At 29.0% G+C, this 19060-nt stretch overlaps 1 protein-coding gene across 4 annotated transcripts in view; it reads right to left on the reverse strand.

Moving 5' to 3' along the window:
* LOC116773528 (uncharacterized) overlaps positions 1 to 19060 on the reverse strand; it is a 61760-nt gene that overhangs the window by 33142 nt on the left and 9558 nt on the right. For 2 of the 4 annotated variants that reach the window (XM_061528696.1, XM_032666004.2), the window contains exon 2: positions 9949 to 9966. The gene's annotated coding sequence lies outside the window, so the exon portion shown is untranslated. Of the gene's footprint in view, positions 1 to 9944; positions 9967 to 19060 lie in introns of all 4 variants that reach the window. The other 2 variants (XM_032666003.2, XM_032666002.2) reach the window with 1 other exon arrangement.

Below are 19060 nucleotides of genomic sequence, written 5' to 3' on the forward strand. Positions count from 1 at the left end.
TTAAACTTAATTTTGCTTCACGGGTTCATTATATTAAATGATTTGTTTTATTTGCTTAGAAGTTAAAATTTAAATATACAATTAATTTTACGTATAATTATATGTCAGTGTCATATACATATTTGAGGGATTAAAAAGTACTATAGCGATATATGGCCGATGAAGCTCGTTTGTGACTATAACAAGTTTAGCTTTGAAAATATTGCGTAAGCAACACCAATCGACTCTTTATTTCTCTACACTAAGGCTACTTAAACATTTATTACACCATTATCAATCCAAATGTCTTTGATGAGACGTATAATTTTGAAGAAACTTTTTGTGATTGCAAAGCGATGATAAGGGTGAGATAAACTTATATATCGGCTTGTGAAATGATTGGTACGCTTCTATATGATTAATCGAAGTTTGTGTCGTCACATACTAAGCAATGCCTCTAATGACTAATCTCATTCAATAACTCACGCTAATACAATAGTGTACGAGGATTTATTAATAGGAAACTGTTAAAGCTGCGTTTGTAGCATGACAATGCAGACTTGTACTAAGCATACTGATCTAGCCAATCGGATATGTTGCCATTGAAACATAACATGAAAGATTCGAACGATGTCTAAAAATTTAAATACAATTCAAGCGTTTGTCGGTTGTTTCGAAAAAAAAAATGTATTTTGGACTGTTTATTGTAATTTAAGTGATGCAATATATAAAAAATTTACTTATATATTTTTCCTTGTCTGTCGTCTTGGAATGTTTGAGTTATTTTTTATTAATTTATAAATTAATCGTATCTTTACCAGACGATAGATTTATTTCAAGGCAATTTATATATCCAGCCTAACTATACCGGCCTGAATTAAGGTACGGCTATTTATACATATATGCATTTATTTATAATATTACTGGTTTTCGCTCGCGACTTCGTCTGGATCACTTATAGCAATGGAAATGAATATCTGACTGGGCGATTTCTGTTCCGGTTTAGAGGTAATAAATAAGCAGATTTTGCATTTTATTCAGATTTTTTTCTTTTTCTATCCAATGGGAAAGAAAAATATCATGTCCTTCTTCTGGTTCTAAGCAACCTACCCACCATTTTCAGCCAAATCCGTACAGCGGTTTTTGAGTTATAAATAGTGTTACTAATTTGACTTTCTTATATACATAGATGACATGTATAAATGTATAAAATTAATCCAATTATCTTTGAAAACGAAAAACAACAACATATTCTTGATATCAGTGACTTTAATGTAACACATATACAAGTAAATCCGCTTACTGTCACAGTATTTGTATTTTTTGTTTGAGATAGCTTTAATCGCCTCATGAGGGATTTATTTTGATTCAAGGATGTCAAATATATGGTACTTATATGGTATTAATATTAATTTTGTTATATAAATAGCGATTTTGGAAAAGTACATAGACATTGTCAAAAAAAAATTTCAAACTTTTTAATAAAAACGATGTCACTGTCATTGAAATGAACAAACGAGAGCTATACGTAAAATTACTATGCAAACAAATTTGATTATTATTTTTTTTGTTAATAATATGTGGATATCTTCATTTATACGAAAAAGTACAATAGCAGTTTACTTAAAAAGCATAATGGTGAAACGTAAATAGTATAGTTTATTAATCCAAAAAAAATACATATTATAAAACAAAGTCTCTCGCCGAGTCTGTCTGTCTGTCTGTTCGCAATAAACGGAAAAACTACTGCACCGATTATGAAACAGTTATCACCATTCGATAGCGTGATTCTCGAGGAAGGTTTTAGCGTATAATTTGTTAAGTTTTTGTATATACTTGTGTGTACATTATCGAAATTTGTTGAAAATGTCGGGAAAATATGAGCCGTCGTAGAGCTTTTAACTGAAACTATGCCTAAAGTCTTTTAGATATAACAAAATAATATATGGTGGAATTGTGTATCTTATATATGTAGGTCTACAGAAAAGTCCGTAGTGACATATGTCTATACCTTAAGTATAACATACTATATCCATTTTACGTCTTTTAAAGATAGGAATTCCTAAAGCGTTTATTGGAAAGCTATTTACATAAATACGGTATTAAGTTTCCTCAAAATAAATTACTTCGTTTTCAAGCCTACATCAGTGTCTGTAAACTACTTTTTAAATCATTTAAATCGGACGTTCCATTTGAAAGTTATCATAATATAAGTTTAAAAATTCTCAAAATTATAGAGTCTATTTTATATTTTTTGTAACGGGCCCGTGCGCAGCAGGGGCTGGTACCTAGTGTGTATATATCGGAATAATTATTATTTACAAACAACGAATACAATTGTTGCTATATATTTCATAACAAAAATACATGATCTTTTAAATAAAAAAAGCGTTTTTATGTTTCATCATACTAAATAAGGTGATCTGTTATAGCTACACAAAACAAAGAAAAACATCTCATCATAATTCAATACTTCTCAATCCTTTGAAATTATACAACATAAAAATCGACCTTAAACCTAACGTGGTAGGTATTAATATAACTTAATTAGCCCTAAGAAAAATCTAGAACGTATAGACTGCATTTTAAAAATTGTTATTCAAGATGCATTGCAATTCACGTTACAGATAAATGATGCATATCTACCAACAACTATAAGTGTATATATATATTATGTCACTATCAATAAGGTGAGAAAATTAGCATTGTGCAACTAATTAATAATTTATTTATCCATCCCCAAATAGGACTAATTCGTTCCATGCATTGCATACACTATGAAATTTTACATGAACGACACAGATTAATACACTTGTTTATATTTTAATGTGAATTATTATAGCAATTTAAAACGAAATAGCAAATTGAGTATATTCTGTCATTTATGACGTGGACACGCCTACCACAGTTATTATTTAAAACTGAATTGTTTATTTAAAACAATTGTGCAAAGCAATTACCAGCTTTGTGTTTCGCAATTTAAATGTGTATATAAAAAAAGTTAAGTACATTTAACTGTATTTTAAAGACCGAAGATTATTTTGTCGTCTTTATAAAATATTTGCAAAAGTTTCTTGCGAAACACTTAACATTGCTTTAAAATCTCATTTGGGTATGAACTTTTAATTTTTCAATCTCTTTGGGTTCCGTGATTGATTATGAAAGTAGCATTGAGTTCGTTTTGGTCTGTCTAGCGCACCTGATTAATGATTTACATTTAGTTATGCATATAAAAACAACGCAGCGTACGCTATGCTAATGCAAGCATGCCTAAATAAGGCCTCGATAATCATTGAAGCTAAGGAATTACGCAGTTCGATTTGTATTATTTCAAAATCAACCTTATTTTATTAATATTAAGAAACTAAGCAAAAACGTTAAAAAACTGACTAACTTAGTTGATTCCTATGAAAATCAGACAAAGGTGAAGTATGTTGGTAGTTTGAAAAAAAAAATTAACAAAAGGAGTCAAACTTTGACGTATAGTTCTTGTGGCTATATTATTTTTTAGGCCGTCATATAAGGAATTAAAATTTTTCACGGTTTTGACGGACATTTTGTGAGAGGAACATAAATCAAAATGGTCGTGAAAAAAATTAAGTGGGTCTAAATTTAGACTGAGGATATTAACAAAAGAAGCTTTGGAGAACACTTCGAAACTGCTTCGCTAAAAGATACGTAAGTGGGTTATAAAAGGTTTGCCAGTATTAAAAATTAGGTCGCCCGCATATAAAAGCTGTGAATTTTTTTTTGGGTTTATGGTAAAAACGTGCTATTTTCTTTTCTTTAGATAATTTTTTCCGTGTATAAGAGACCAAGATAAGACAAATGGTTACTCATCAATTTAACGTAGCATTTTTTACCAAGATACGAGGATGTAATAAATAATATTACCTTAATAACAATCTAAACAACCTTAACTTCAGCTGTTGTAGGCAAGTATCTCATTAATGACTGTGACCTTACCAGGGCTTCTTTAACGGCTTCCGTTTTCGATAAGTAGGTAAGCGTGTTAAAAGAATTGACAAAAAATATAAAGGCGCGTTATCTTTACACTAGTGAGACTTCTACAAAAACGTCAATGATATTAAACTGTCAGTGTAGTACAAAACGTCACGTATTTCTTACAAATATAAATTACCAAATTTTTCTTTAAATATAGTAGTTTCCAATATTAGAATAATTTTATAATTAATTTAACTCCGTAGTAAAATTTAAACAGATACTTTTTATACGACCTCACGGATACGAAAAGCTTTAACAATCTACCAGGTATTTGTAAGACGAACAAGATTTGTAAAGGGGATATAATAATATATAATTGTAAATATAACACTATAATAACATATAATTAAACTGTACTGCAATAGAATAATAGAATAGAATATACCTCAAAACAGTTGTAGCAAACAAATTCTATCAGAATGACCGCGGACAGTGTAATTGTAGGCGATTGCGTAATCTAGTCAGTTATTACTGGTTTATCGGTTTACTGCTTACCGTATTATATCAGTGAGCGAATTAATTGAGGGAGAGATGTTTTACCGTTGTCAGATAATCATTAAAATGTCATCTTATAATTACTTTCATGGGATGCATTAATTATTGTGGACCGTTTATTTTGTCTATGGTATGTCTTAAACTCAAAATAGACATGCATATTTAAAAGGCAAGCTCGTGTTTATTCGGATATTAAATGAGGCAATATTGCATATAATAGCTGGGTTATGATATTATATCCGGATTTTAAGCTTTATTTCTTGGACCTATCATTATCTTAATACCAATCAAGTAATATACAGTGCTATGTATGTTGAAGATGCACCTTTTTTTCCAAACAGTTTGCCAGAATGATCATTTAGATTGTATTTTTTGTTGGTCTCTACTTTTTTTTTGTTAAATAACCGACGCCGGAATAGGAGATTATTCTTAGTACGATTTACGAATTTGAGTTATGTCTATCGTGAACCACCACCTAAGCTATCGGGCTTAGGTGGAAAATTCTGGTATGGCATATTCTGAAATATCAGGATTCGTAAGTTTGAATCTTGCTTTTGTCAATTGATCTGTTAGCTATAAATTTAAGAAGTTAAGAGTTATAAATCGATTTTATTTTGTGTTAATGTTCTCAGACAACTTTTGGTCTTTTGGCTTTTCGTTTTTGATTTTTTTTTAGGTTCCGTTCTCTGGGTCTGATTTTCATATTTGCGCTAGACTTTGTTGTTATCAGGATTTATGTAAATTTTTATTCAAATAGTTTTTTTAATACAGATTTTTAGTAATGAGAAAGCATTAATGTATTTTCAATATTCACATTAGTTTGTTTAATAATACTATTTTCGTTATATAATTATGATTTCTAGCAATAAATTAATACATAATGTTCAGAGTAGGTTGTTGATAAGAAGAAAAAAAATCAATTACTTTCATTCTTCTAATTAATTTTACCTATAAGAAGAATTTATAGATACATTTTATTTAAAAAAATACGGTTGAAAAATTTGCTGTCAAAATTAAAACCTTTTTTCTTTGTTTTTTTTTTTTGAAAACAAGGGCTACTTCTTGTGTTTTTATACAGCTTTTAATGCATGTGTGATGTAGGATAATTAGGATACATGTCATAGGTAGCATTAATAAAATAAATTACTTCGGCATATCAAAGATGATACCTTCACGGATATCTTCCTAAGAAGTTAATTGATGGTTATAATTATTTAAGTAAGCAGTATTGAAAAAATTCATTAAAAATGGGTACGTCGTATCCATATGAGAGAATGTACTCTACCTTACACAGCAATATATATATATATATATTTAATTTTTAAGGGAAAATTAGTGCCTCACAGTCAATACTATATGGCATTATATTTCATTAGTCATTGGGCTATAACATACGCGGATATATGCACTATACATTAAAATAAGATCGTTCAAATGTAATAAAAGTGGAAGTCTTTTTAAAGCACAAAAACAAATTAAAATATTTTAACGTCAAAATTAATTATTCATCAATTTCGTTTCAATAACATTAAACTATCAAACACCGACAAGTGCAACTCGATATTTAATACACCATAATCAACTTTATGTTTTAAGTCATAACGTTAATTTTAGCTGTCAATAATAATGTACACCTGATCATAGGAATTTCCTTTCTAAAAAAAATTTATTATTCTTACCGCACCTTAGGGTTCATTGCCTCCGGCGGCTTGATATTTTTTTACTTTTTTTTTTCAACGTATGAGCTGCCATTTTGAAGTCTGTTAAGTCTCCTTGACACATAACGTATCTGTCATTGATTGAAGTTAGTGCCATTTTTTATCTGTGACTGAACTAATTAGTTTGCGTTCAGACGTTAAATAATCGATTTCCATAGGGAGTTAATGACAAGAATGAATTTTGCAATGTTGAAGATAAATCAGAACTAGTGTTAGAGTGGACGCTTGTTATAATGATTTATTTATATCATTAATATCTTAATAAATAAAATATGTAAACCACATACAGAAGTATTTATCTAAATATTTGAAGTCTTGGAAGTAAAAATTGAACTAATGAGATCTAAGACTTTCGTGAGTTTTATTCATTTAAATGAAACTAATATTTTTCGGATATACTACGCCTACTTTTCAGCAACCGAAACGTCGGGAGTATGTAGTTTTTTTTTTACAAAACTAAAGCACGCGTAGTATATCAGAAAAAAATATTAATTTCATTAAAAAAAATTTAACCATTTTGTAAAAAAAATCGTAGATTTTTTTTGTAATATTCAAACTAAGTCTCTTATGTAATATACAAATTTTTTCAGCATTTTATATTTCTTTACTGTAATACAATTATAATTATGATTTATGTTATCAACTGTATTGTATTAATTTTTATTTAAATTCTATTATTGAGATAAATGTATACAAATATTAATTCAAAATGTACCTAAATAATATATTGTTAGTAAGAAATTAAAAAAACGTATAACAAAAAGTGTCTCACGATAGAGAGTGATTTGATAAAAACTATTCGATTGATCTCTTCTTTGCGACATCGCCTCACACAGAAATTATAATACCATTGTCTTCACAAAGAAAGGGCTGAGTGCGAAGAACGGTGAAAGTTGACATTATGTGTACAGCCTTCAACAAAAGTTTTAAATTTACTAGATCATAATATATCTAAGTAGAACATTTTCTAACATCAAACCTGTATTTATACGTTGAGATTATTTGTTTCGAAATAGCCGTTGTCATTTATACGAGCAAGGAGCGTACTATTACGCATTATATAGTTTTTAAAACTAGCATCAGAATTTATAATTAGATAAAAAATATTTAGAATTAGTAAATTATTTAAAGTTCGTACTGAAAAAAGGTAAATAGTATAATGTGCACATATTGTTGTATCCTTAAGTAGTATTTGTTGTAGTCTTTATATATATTTATTGTTATAATAACTATAGTTTTCTTCGTTGTCTTGTGAACGCGATTGTTCCGTTCCATTTTGTTGAGATAGTAAAAGTGAACAATGAATTTTATTTTACGTTGTATGTATAATTATAGACATGAGGAGGAACGTGTCTTGTGTTAATTCTGTTAAATTGCAGTGTAAGCTAACTCTTTAAGAGTTTCTTTGTGTACCATCGGATGTATAATTTCGTTCGTATATATTGTTATTATGTTTTGTTTGTTATATGTAATCTTAGTACAATCATCGTCTAAAATCGTTAAGTTACTTTTTAAATACTTTCTTTCATAAATCATGACATTCGATTTAATTGAACTTTGATATTACGTCAACTATATAGCGTTCATGTTGTTCTTGCTGAAAAAGATATTGTATTGTTAAATATTAGTATGAGAAACAGTTTTCTTGATAAGTTCTTATATAATTAACATTTACAAGCCGATTTCAGAAAAGGGAAGTTATGTATTTATGTTTATTTAATCTGAATTATTTTCACGTATAATATTTTCCGTTTTGGATTGCTATTCCACCTCAGTACATATTAACACTTTTATAAATTTTCATTCATCAATATATACAGCAACAGAATTAAATATGATCTACGTACGATGAATTTCTAGTTAAATTAATTCATATATTGATATCAATGATATATATTTATTCTATATACACGCACAAAATTCAGAGGAACGGCAAAATAGCAATTGCAACATTGGCCAGTCAATCAAACATCTCGTGAAATTTGCTTACAATGGTAGGTACAAGTCAATGAGTGCTCTTGCAACATTGACGATTCATGTATTATTTTAGCGTCATTACAATATCATTATAAAATAATTACGGTGTACAAAATATATTGCGATTTTATTAATAATGTGTATGATATCTTCTTAGTATAAAATATTAGAAGCCTCTTATTTCTAGAAAAGATAGTACAGTTTAGAAATTTTGTTTATACTTTAGCTAAGCCTACCTAATTACGTTTGCTAATTTATAACATATTGACTATTATTTAGGTATTTTTAAATAGGTTGCACTTAGAACTTATTTTTGGTCTATGGGTTATCCAGAACTCCTCACGGGTAAAGACCTCCTCCAGAGATTTCCAGCGTTCTCTACTTTTTTAATATTTTATTTATCTTCTTAGTATTGATTTCTTATTAAAATTTAAATATTAATCCTATTGAGTAAGTATAAGTATGACTTATGAGTATAATAATTTCTGACGAAAGGCTTCTTAGTTGTCCTTTAAATAAAGTATTTATCCGAATTCTTTTTCTGTAAATGTAAATTATCTTAAGAGAATGATATATAGGAAGTTAAAAAATTTCGGTGTCAGTGAATAAACTACGTTTTTTTAAAATTATTTTCGATAAAAATTCCAAAATATATTAGACTAGATCTAAGAAATCATCAAGTAACATAAACGTTCAATAAAACTTCACTTCATTTGCTGGCATTCAACAATTTGCGTCATATAATTAAGAAATGAAACTAAATTGTAGTCAGTGAAGCATTATGAAGTGTGTCTGTGCTATAAGAATTAATAAGTATATTACAAATGTTCAATTAGAAGCAAAAACGAATTCGTATTGCGACACAAGCATCATATGTGATTGCGGTTTCAAAATTGCAGACTTGAAATTGGTTCGATCAATATCAATTTGGTTATAATAAAAATTTAATACAATCGTTTTAATACAAGGCTTTGTACGCGGATGTGCTTACAGTTAAGATATTAGTATCTTATATGGTAATATATTTGTATAAAAAAATATTTTGATACCCTGTAGTAGTAGAAAAAAAGTTGAAAAGCGACTTATTCTTACGTGTGATCTATAAAATACAACCTAATTTAATAATATATCGGCAAATATTTAATACTTCAATAGTACGACGCTTTCAAACAATTTTCATATAACCAAGTGTTGCAAATAAATAATAATGGTTCTGTGATTTTTTATAGTTAGTGTCTTTATCACTTAAACGTTTGGTTTCCAAATAGATTATTTTATTCCATAAAAATGATTTAGAGGTTAAAGCTCGAATGATTATTCTATTAACATGTACGGAGTTATTATGTATTACATATATTTATTATTTTTATAGTTTTATGATATCTATATTGATATTAATATTATAAAAATGTTGTTATCAAATTTAATAGTTTTCACGAATTGTAATTAATTACGTCGACATAAAAAGATTTAGAACAAATATCACAGTAACGTTTATAGTTTTAAAGTATATTTTTTTTATGTAAAATAATATTTTTTTGATATGATTAGAGATGGAAGTCATAATATGCCGTCACATTTTAGGACTGCTTCAGCCTACAATGATATGGAATACAATTTTTTTGTTTGTGGAAGGTAGTTAGTAAGGGATCTTCACTGTTAAATCTACAGATTATTGAGGTTAGTCATATCCATATCAGGATACTATATGAGTTTGATTTTTCTTTAAACTCATTATATTAAATGAAATAAATATTATATCTTACTTACCTACGTTGTGTTACTGGAATGACTGAAACAAAAATATATTTATTAAGTACATATTTCAAAAGAAATTTTAAAATAAAATGCTTTTGCTACTTTTCTTATACAATATGTATATATGTATACATACATACATACATACATATATATATATATATAACCTTTTTGAAGTAGGTTTGTAATTGCGGAGGTCGTATTTCCACCGTAAACCTTTTCAGTCATTTCACACATTACTATAGTATGAAAAACCTTGACATTATCCGCATAACAAACATATATAAATACTTATATTTTATTAACATATAAATATATTTAACTGTAAAATAAGTGAGTCAACAGTAATTAAGATGTAATCTCATGTACTGACATAGCAGTTGCATATGAATCGTGAGCACCAAAACACTAGCTGTCTTAATGTATTTCTTATATAACATTATAACGTATGCATGATAAATCCCTATTAGTACAAAAAATATGCCAACAAATAAATCTTCATCATTACTACACTTCTTACGTATGCGGGTCAACGCTGTAATTGCAGTAACTTTTTGATTTAAGAAACATCGTTAGTGAGTTATTAGGTACTTGTATTGTGAACTGTACTATGTTTGTTAACATTCACATCTATGGCTACAAGAATAGGAATTAAGATTTAGTTACTTGAAATTAATTATGACATAATAGTTTCAGAATTCGACACCTAAAATCTAATTGTGCACATGTCTTCGTTTTATTTTTGATACAAAATCAATTAAACGGTCATTGGTTTTTGATTTCTAATTTTAGAATCGTCATTACTGAAGAATTTAAACGTTTTTAAAATGTGTTCATGGCGTTGTGTCTATAAAAACTTTAATAAAAAAATCTATATATATTTTTTCATTTATTACTTGTATTATGTTTACTTCAAATAAAACGAAAAAACTTTTAAGTCTATTTTTTGCATCGCCGTATTTGTTTTTCATACAGACGATTGCATTAAATAACTCCAGTGGAGAAATTTATATTAGACATAAATTGATTCAAAACATTTAAATTATAATTATATGTACTTGTGCGTTGCGAACTAATACTTAGTCAACTCGTATTACACACTGGTTTGACTCGTTTTAGGTGTATCTGATAGCAATCCATCCGTTTCAACGTCTGAACCTACAGTTTTATAGTAAACATCAAAAGTGTTTATTCATTGGCATATTAAAATACATTGCAAAATATCTTAATTGTAATACATAACACATTTCAGTAACTTTAGATAAATTCAAGACACAAAATAAAACAAAATCATCACAAACAATTCCATCAATGGTAACGGATTTAGGGTAATAATTTAAAAACATACTAATGTACAATTGTTCCTATTTCACGCAATAAGCAGTTAACAAATTCTAATTTCGATTTAAAGGTAATATAGCTTAGAGTTCAGATTATGACAGATTATAATTTAATATACAATTCTTGGTATAATAGTTGAAGCGTATATGAAGGCACGTGACGCAGATTGTGACTTTCGCTACTTATTTTTCAATATATTTACTACCTTAGACTCAGAAATCTATGCAGACGAAGGCAGTCGCAAGAAAACTATCATAATCACATAAAACCACTTTGTCTATCTAGTCAAATAATTATCCCAAAGTTACACACTAAGTCTGAATATCTAAATCGTACAACTTATAACTTATAGTGAAAAAAAAAACAAATTCCAATTAGATTAAAATTTAACAACACAACAAGCGTATTGATGCTAAATGTTCTCAAAGATATCACGTATAAGTTGAAAGTGAGCGCGCTCTACTTCAACACGTGACCAAAGACCCACTTAACTTGCTGTGGTGCCTTGTATTATAATTTAAATTATAAGTGAATTGCCTCCGTTGAAATTTGATAATAAAACATTAGTACATTTTTTGTTTTCACCTATTGAATATGTAAAAATGAATCCTACTTGAGATTTAATTAATGCGTATATTTACGAAGATTAGCGAAAGGATTTCACGTTTGTTATCTTGCTACATATAAAATAATTAATGGATTTTTATAAAATTTTCCAGTTGTATGTAGTTGTAATACTTCTTATTGGAATTATATATAGGCTTAGGGTATGACATTACCGTTAACTTTAAATAAAACTTGTATTTTTTGTGAAGTCACGTGACAAGACTATAGATGGCGCTGCCTATAAGTTAAGTGAAGCATACATTATTTAGTTTTCTATCTTCACTATTACGATATAAAGACGTATAAACTCACTGATAGAAGCTAGTATATATGTTTATTATTTTTCACTTAAAACAAAGATATATAAGGCCAGGAAGTTACAAATATATAAGGTTTCGATGAGGTTTGATGAGTACTGAACTAAAGGATTGAGAGTGAATGAAAAGTAAATACTTAAAGTATACATTTCAAATATATTTAGATAACAAATAACAAGAATTACTGACCGACACTTTCATCTCGCTTGCCAATTATCACGATTGCTGTAAAATAATCGAAACATCGCGTCGGGAAAGTGAAAAATGGAATCATAAAATCACTTTGTATATCTAAAAATTATAGCTTCATATTAAAAGCAAACACATCGAATAATAAAATAGATTACATATTTAGGTCATTTTTCTACGGATGTTTCTTTTGTATAATAAAAAAAAAACTGTGTATTAAACCATTCTAATTAGAATTAATTACACAGATTCTTAATAAGACAATAATGATGAAGATACTTAGGAATTGAATGTGTGAGGGAAACATAACAGCAACAATCATTTGTTTAACATAACATGACTCAAATATTTACTTTAATTACTAGGGCGAACTGTTATAGTACAAAGGAATGTAGACCAAACATGCGTTGTATTAAGAATTTTAATCGCATGATGTAATTGAAAGCGTTTACAAGATTTTATGCAAGTATGCCCGTTTTCTATTAATATGGTTATAAATAATTGAATTAATTAATTTTATTCATCTAAAAACTCACAATGATTTCATTCAGACTTATTTCTCATTACTTCATCATTCAGATTTATATTATGTGATATATTGTTTATTATCACAAAATTTGTAAATATTTTTTTAAGAAAAATATTTTAATTTTATTATTAAGTGTGACCCAAAAAACTGGCTTTACAATTAATTTTCTAAATTTGACTTTAACGAATAAACATACAGATCTAGTACAATTATAGGGATAGTTTGGGGACTTTCTATGGATATGAAATTTTTTGCTGTAAAAAGTAAATAAAATATTTGAAGAAAGTAAAATCTGTGCAGAATAAGAGCGAAAAAAAAAGTAATGATTTATCACCCATAAAATAAGGGTAAACATATCGTTGCGCTTGCGCAAGTTATTAGGGCTTTTCAGGTCACTAGGTCCATCGACGATCGTGACAAGATTAAGCCTTGAGGCTTTAGAATTCTAAAAATTCTAGCTGCATTAATTATCATAAAACAAGCTAATAAATTATTATTATAGCTCAAGCGTGTTCGTTATATGCATTTTACATTACAACAAAAAAAATATTATAAATGGTTCTGGGTTTAATATTGCTTTTAAATGAAATAAATAATGTTCTATAATTGAATATTCTATAATTAAATTTAATTGAAAAAAAAAACTATCGAACACTTATAAATGTGACAAAACAAAAATATAATTTGTTTACTAAGATATAACATTTATATTTAGTTTCGATTCTGTTTTTATTATAAATAATCATATATATATATATATATATATATATATGATTAAACTTAATTCCAGTATTTCGTTTCAAACTGTAAGATATTCGAAATTTTAAATAGAAGACATTATTTTAGTTTAACATATACTTGTACTAAATGGACTATGTCCTCATTTCACCCTCTGGCTAAACCTGATGGTGGGTTAGCTCATACAGCAAGGAGAAAGGAACTCTGCTCGCTTCACTTCTCGTCCAAAATTCACGTCTTGACAGCAGTAATCACATACACCCTCGCTTACCGGGCTGCGGTTTCCTTATGACAGACATCCGCTTTACTAACATTCAGGTACTGTAAATTATGCATTGTATTGACGTGAACAAAGCTAGTTACCCTGACGGTATTTCAGCTATAGTACTAAATGTGCACTCGAGTTGTCTCCTGTTTTGAAACGATTGTCCCGTCTCTCTTTAATGACTGGCATAGTACCTACGTCTTGGAAGATTGTCAATGTGGTTCCAGTACCGAAGAAGGGAAGTCGAGCAGACCCTACTAATTACCTCCTTAAACTATAAGATTATGGAATGTATATTGAAAGGACGCCACATGGCATACCTAGAAAACAAAGATCTCCTTAGAGGTCGACACTATGGGTTTCGCCGAAATCGGTCAACTAGGGATCTCCTGGCACACGGCACACACGTTACATTTATGGATGAGAGCTCTAGAGAATAACGATGAAGCTCTCGCAGTTTCATTCATCATCTCGAAAGCTTTCGACAGGGTTTGGCGTGATAGTTTTATTGTTATAATTTGTATCGAGGGTGTCTTAAAAAAAGGAGTGAAAATTCTGATACTAAGATAGTATGCTTCTCACCTACTACTTCATTTTCACCTTTCCATGGGTGGAATGATAGTCAATGACTATCAAGTTATTTTATAATATATATAAATTAATAATACTTAAGATTTTTCTTTGAGTATGCTTATCACAAGTTTACATCGACACACTAAATTCGGAGTTTCGACTTTCCTGTTTCTCATACAAAAATCTACATGAATGCTACCATGACCGAAAATTAATGAATGTTTAACTGTTTACGCTCACTATGCAGTAGCATAGTAGTGCTGAACAGCCTGCTATAATTCAGTAGCGTGGAGTAGAAAAATCATATGATCACAAATAAATGAGAACAAGAACATACAAATGAACTACACGAAGTCATGTTATGAACAAACAATGAGTTCAATCGAAGTACTGATAATTATTTTAAGCATTATTTCATATAAGACATGCAACCGATCGAGATATTCCCGAAGGTCGACGTGCGTGTAACATTATTAACCCACTGACATTATACTAGTTTTAAACAATGGTTAAGTCTTAGGGGACGGGTTTCTAATAGAACCAGATATACTTAACACATCTGAAGTAATTTGTAAATCAAATGTATTTTCTATGATGAATTTCATCTTCGTACGTGATCTAAAACGTTGGATATGTATGTGTATACATTATATGAAAACATATTTCAAAAAGTGTTATAATAGATAATGAATGACAATTTAAATTTTTTTACAAGCAGAAACTTTCAACCAATTTGTATATCCTTTAAGTGACTTCAAGGAACTTGTCCACAACTAGAGTTGTTCTGAGAAATATTCATAATTATTGAAAACTACACTTGGGGTATAAAAAACGGAGTGTGTAATCATTAGCCTCTGGAGCTTAATGATTTACAGCCAGTTTTAAAATAATTCTGTGAGACTAGTATTAGAAGAAAAATATGATAAAACTCGTGCAAGTTGGAATAAATTACCTAGAGCTCCCTTATAAATTACAGCGTGTTATCAAATTTATCCTTACACTGTGTGACTTGAAGCAATTTCAGGTAATAAAGACTAGACTAACGGATACTTAAGGGAACCTAAAGGGGCTCAGTGTTTTTCTTTTGCACTTTGAAGAAAACCGCAGAGAGCATGACGGTAGTTCACAATATTTTGAATTCATTAATCATTTTTAATTATAATTCGAAAAAGGCCATCAGAATGATATCTAAGACTTTATCGAGTACTCGTCGTCTGGAGTATGTAGTTTAAAATAATAAAACAAGTGATAGTACATCCGAAAATATTATTTTTTTTAAAAGCTCTTAGAAGCTTGACGTTTAAATCGGAATAAGCCTTATTTGATGAGGAGTTTGACAATAACATAAGTCTTTATATTTTTCAGCAACGTTTCGCTAAGGTGGCTAATCTATTCTGTGGTTATTTTAGTCTGGGAATCATAGAGACTTGCAAAAAAAATTTTTTGTAATTGTTTCATTAAAGCCAGCTCTTCCATATTAAACTCATAGTTACATTTGTTTAGGAATTTTGCTGTACATAACGAACGGAGGAATCGTCTTAAGAAAAAACTGTATACTTGATAGAAAATGAAGCCGATACTTTAAATATGAAGTTTGAACACGTTGAAGTATTTTTATATTGATGGGAAATAAAAACATCATGACATCATAAGTTGTTACTTCCTTATTTTGCTTCTATTAGTCATACGGTTGATTTGACCGGCTCGTTGAGGTTAGGAGCATCACGGACTGCTGAGAATGTGGAGTTGAGATCATTTTAGGAATTATTTCCGATTAATGGCATGTTTTGATTTGTTGGAATCGTGGTCCGTAATGGCATGATGAAGGATTAGTTTGTTTTAGAACATTTACATGGGACTATGTTGTATAATGAGATCTAAGATTTTCGCGAGTTTTATTCATTTAAATGAATAAAACTCGCGAAAATCTTACCTCGTCTGCCCGTGATCACGGTTGCTGCAAAGTATCCGAAACGTCGGGATTATGTAGTTTTTAAATAATAAAATCCGCGTAGTATATCCGAATAATACTAGTTTCATTTAAATGACTATGTTGTATTCTTATGTACATGCAGTAAAAAATACACAAAGAGAGCAATAAATTTTATTACTAACCAGCTCAGATAAGTTGGATTGATAAAGTAATCTTGATTTTTTTGAGAAGCATCTTAAACAATCTTGATAATGAGTGTATAAGTGTTTTTTAATTTTTATTTACGTCGTGTTAATTTAATGATGTAAATATAAAATTAAAATCAAAATTGTCCGAATCCATCATTTTTGTGGCCGCACCTTAATTGGTACGTTAAACTTCGGAACATAAAACTACTCACGATTTTAAAATCATTTGGTAGGAAACAAATTAGGCGTAAAGAAAAACATCACTTTTTATATATTCCGACATTGCTAGAGTTTTTTTCGTTGGATATTAAAGTAATTGCTATAATTGTAAATTCAAATTAATTATCATTATTAAGTTATATTATAAGATTAAAATTAACTGAAAACACATATGTAAACAAGGAAATTAAATGATGGAAAGAACATTTCATTAATCAAATTAAAAAAATCCGTTGCTAATATGTTACACAATAAGATTAAATGTTCTGTGAAAATGGATGAGCAAATTCAGATTTTCCCACAGATAATGAAATTAACAAAACAAAATATTAGCATTCATTGTTTTGACACAAGTGACTGAAAAAACGCCCCTGAGTTTTTGATACCTTTCTTTATTAATGGAATGTTTTATTGTGATTATCTTACAAATTTTATATTCATCACTGTATGCAGCGTATTAGCTCACTCGTTGGTTTTCAGCATTTAAAATATTAATGAACGACATCGATATTCGGATATTCGGATGGTATTGAATATTAGTGAAAACCCATAAAAATAAATGTATCCGCATCATAGATGTAATAATATAAAGTTTATTCGTTTAGGTCTTGGACTTAATGTTTAAAGCAGAGATCACAATGACCGGATGTTAGGACTAAGATTACATGATAATAATATACTAAACATATCATGATATATGTTCATACGAAAATAACGCTTAGCCACACGTTATAAGAGCTACAATGTTCCCCATAGGATTTTATCCTGTAAAACTATCTTTTTGCAAAATCTTAAGGCAAAATATACCTTTTCTCTTTAGCAATAACCTTTAAAATTGTTTGTATTGGTGAGGCATTAAGATATACTCAAAGCTCTCAAGTGGGATTCAGTGCTGTAACAAAATAGTGTTTCTGTTTTCCGCTGTAAAGACTATAATCCTTTACTTATATCATATGTGTTTCCGACTAAGAATTAATTTGATTCTCGGTTCGAATACTTTATTATAGGTATTTCTCCGTCTTCTAAGTAATTTTTATATCCTAAAGTAAAAAACGAATTTATTTTGTAAGAGCTCATGTAAATTTTTAAAACTTTTTGATCGAAAATAATAAAGATTTTTTTGACCGATTTCAGTGGATTTGTTGAGGTTTAGTAAAAAAAATTTAAACACGAGAAAAGTCCCTAACGATAACTAGTTTTACACCGATTTAATTTCTTACATAAATGTATGGGTCAAAAAACGCATCACTTAGTATAAGATAATTTGCTGAGCGTAGATAATTTTATTATCTAGTACATAAATCAATTTTATGGTGGAAGTGTTTTGTTTTAATCTGGCACTTAAATCTTCCTGTGACTTTGCCTGCGTATTATATATATTAACAAGGCATTTTTTGTTCTATCGAACTGAAAGGAATTAATTATTGATATTTAAAAATACACTCCAACGCTTATAAAAGTTCTTTAACCCCTAAAAGAAATGTCAAGGGCAGTGCCTTGCCTTCATAACATATTGCTTGGATTTTCTTTCACTGCTTACTTTGGTTCTCTGAAATATAAACCACGTAGAATAAGATGTGATGTGTTTAACAAAAGAAAATATTTGAAACAAAATATACGAGCCAGATTTTTGTGGCAGTAAAGAAGTTTTGACACATGACAAATACAGTCGGTCCAACATACACAAAGAGAAAGTAAAGCGGAATATAAAAACAAGCAATAATAGGTCATAGCGTATTTAGTTAAGCACCATAATTGGTCAACGTAATCTATATCACATTACGAAACACGAGTGATGAACAAGAAAGTGCTTAAAGTGAAAATACATATATGGTTCGCCTTTCTTTGTCTAATGGAGGGCATGGTTTTGTTTTGAATTTCTAAGAAAGTTGCTTGTTACCGGAAATCGTATACATTTGTTACAAATGCTTTCTATAACATTTTGTGTATATTATATAAGGCTTTTGTTACATTCCTTTACATTTTCTTAGGGAACCGTATACAAAAACTGAACCATACAAAACTAAATTAATACTCAATTAGCAAGACGGGTAATTGGATTAGAATTATTAATAATGTAATTGAATTAACATTATAGAACATATAAGTTGGATTGATACGCATTTTGCAACATCGCTCTTGCTCGTGTAGAAGATATATATAGACGTTGCCAAGCACCAGGAGAAAAAGAATGTTATGCTATTCTTAAAAAAAATATATATTTAAAAGA

This window comes from Danaus plexippus (genome assembly GCF_018135715.1).
Source record: "Danaus plexippus chromosome 22 unlocalized genomic scaffold, MEX_DaPlex mxdp_27, whole genome shotgun sequence".
Lineage (NCBI taxonomy): Eukaryota > Metazoa > Arthropoda > Insecta > Lepidoptera > Nymphalidae > Danaus > Danaus plexippus.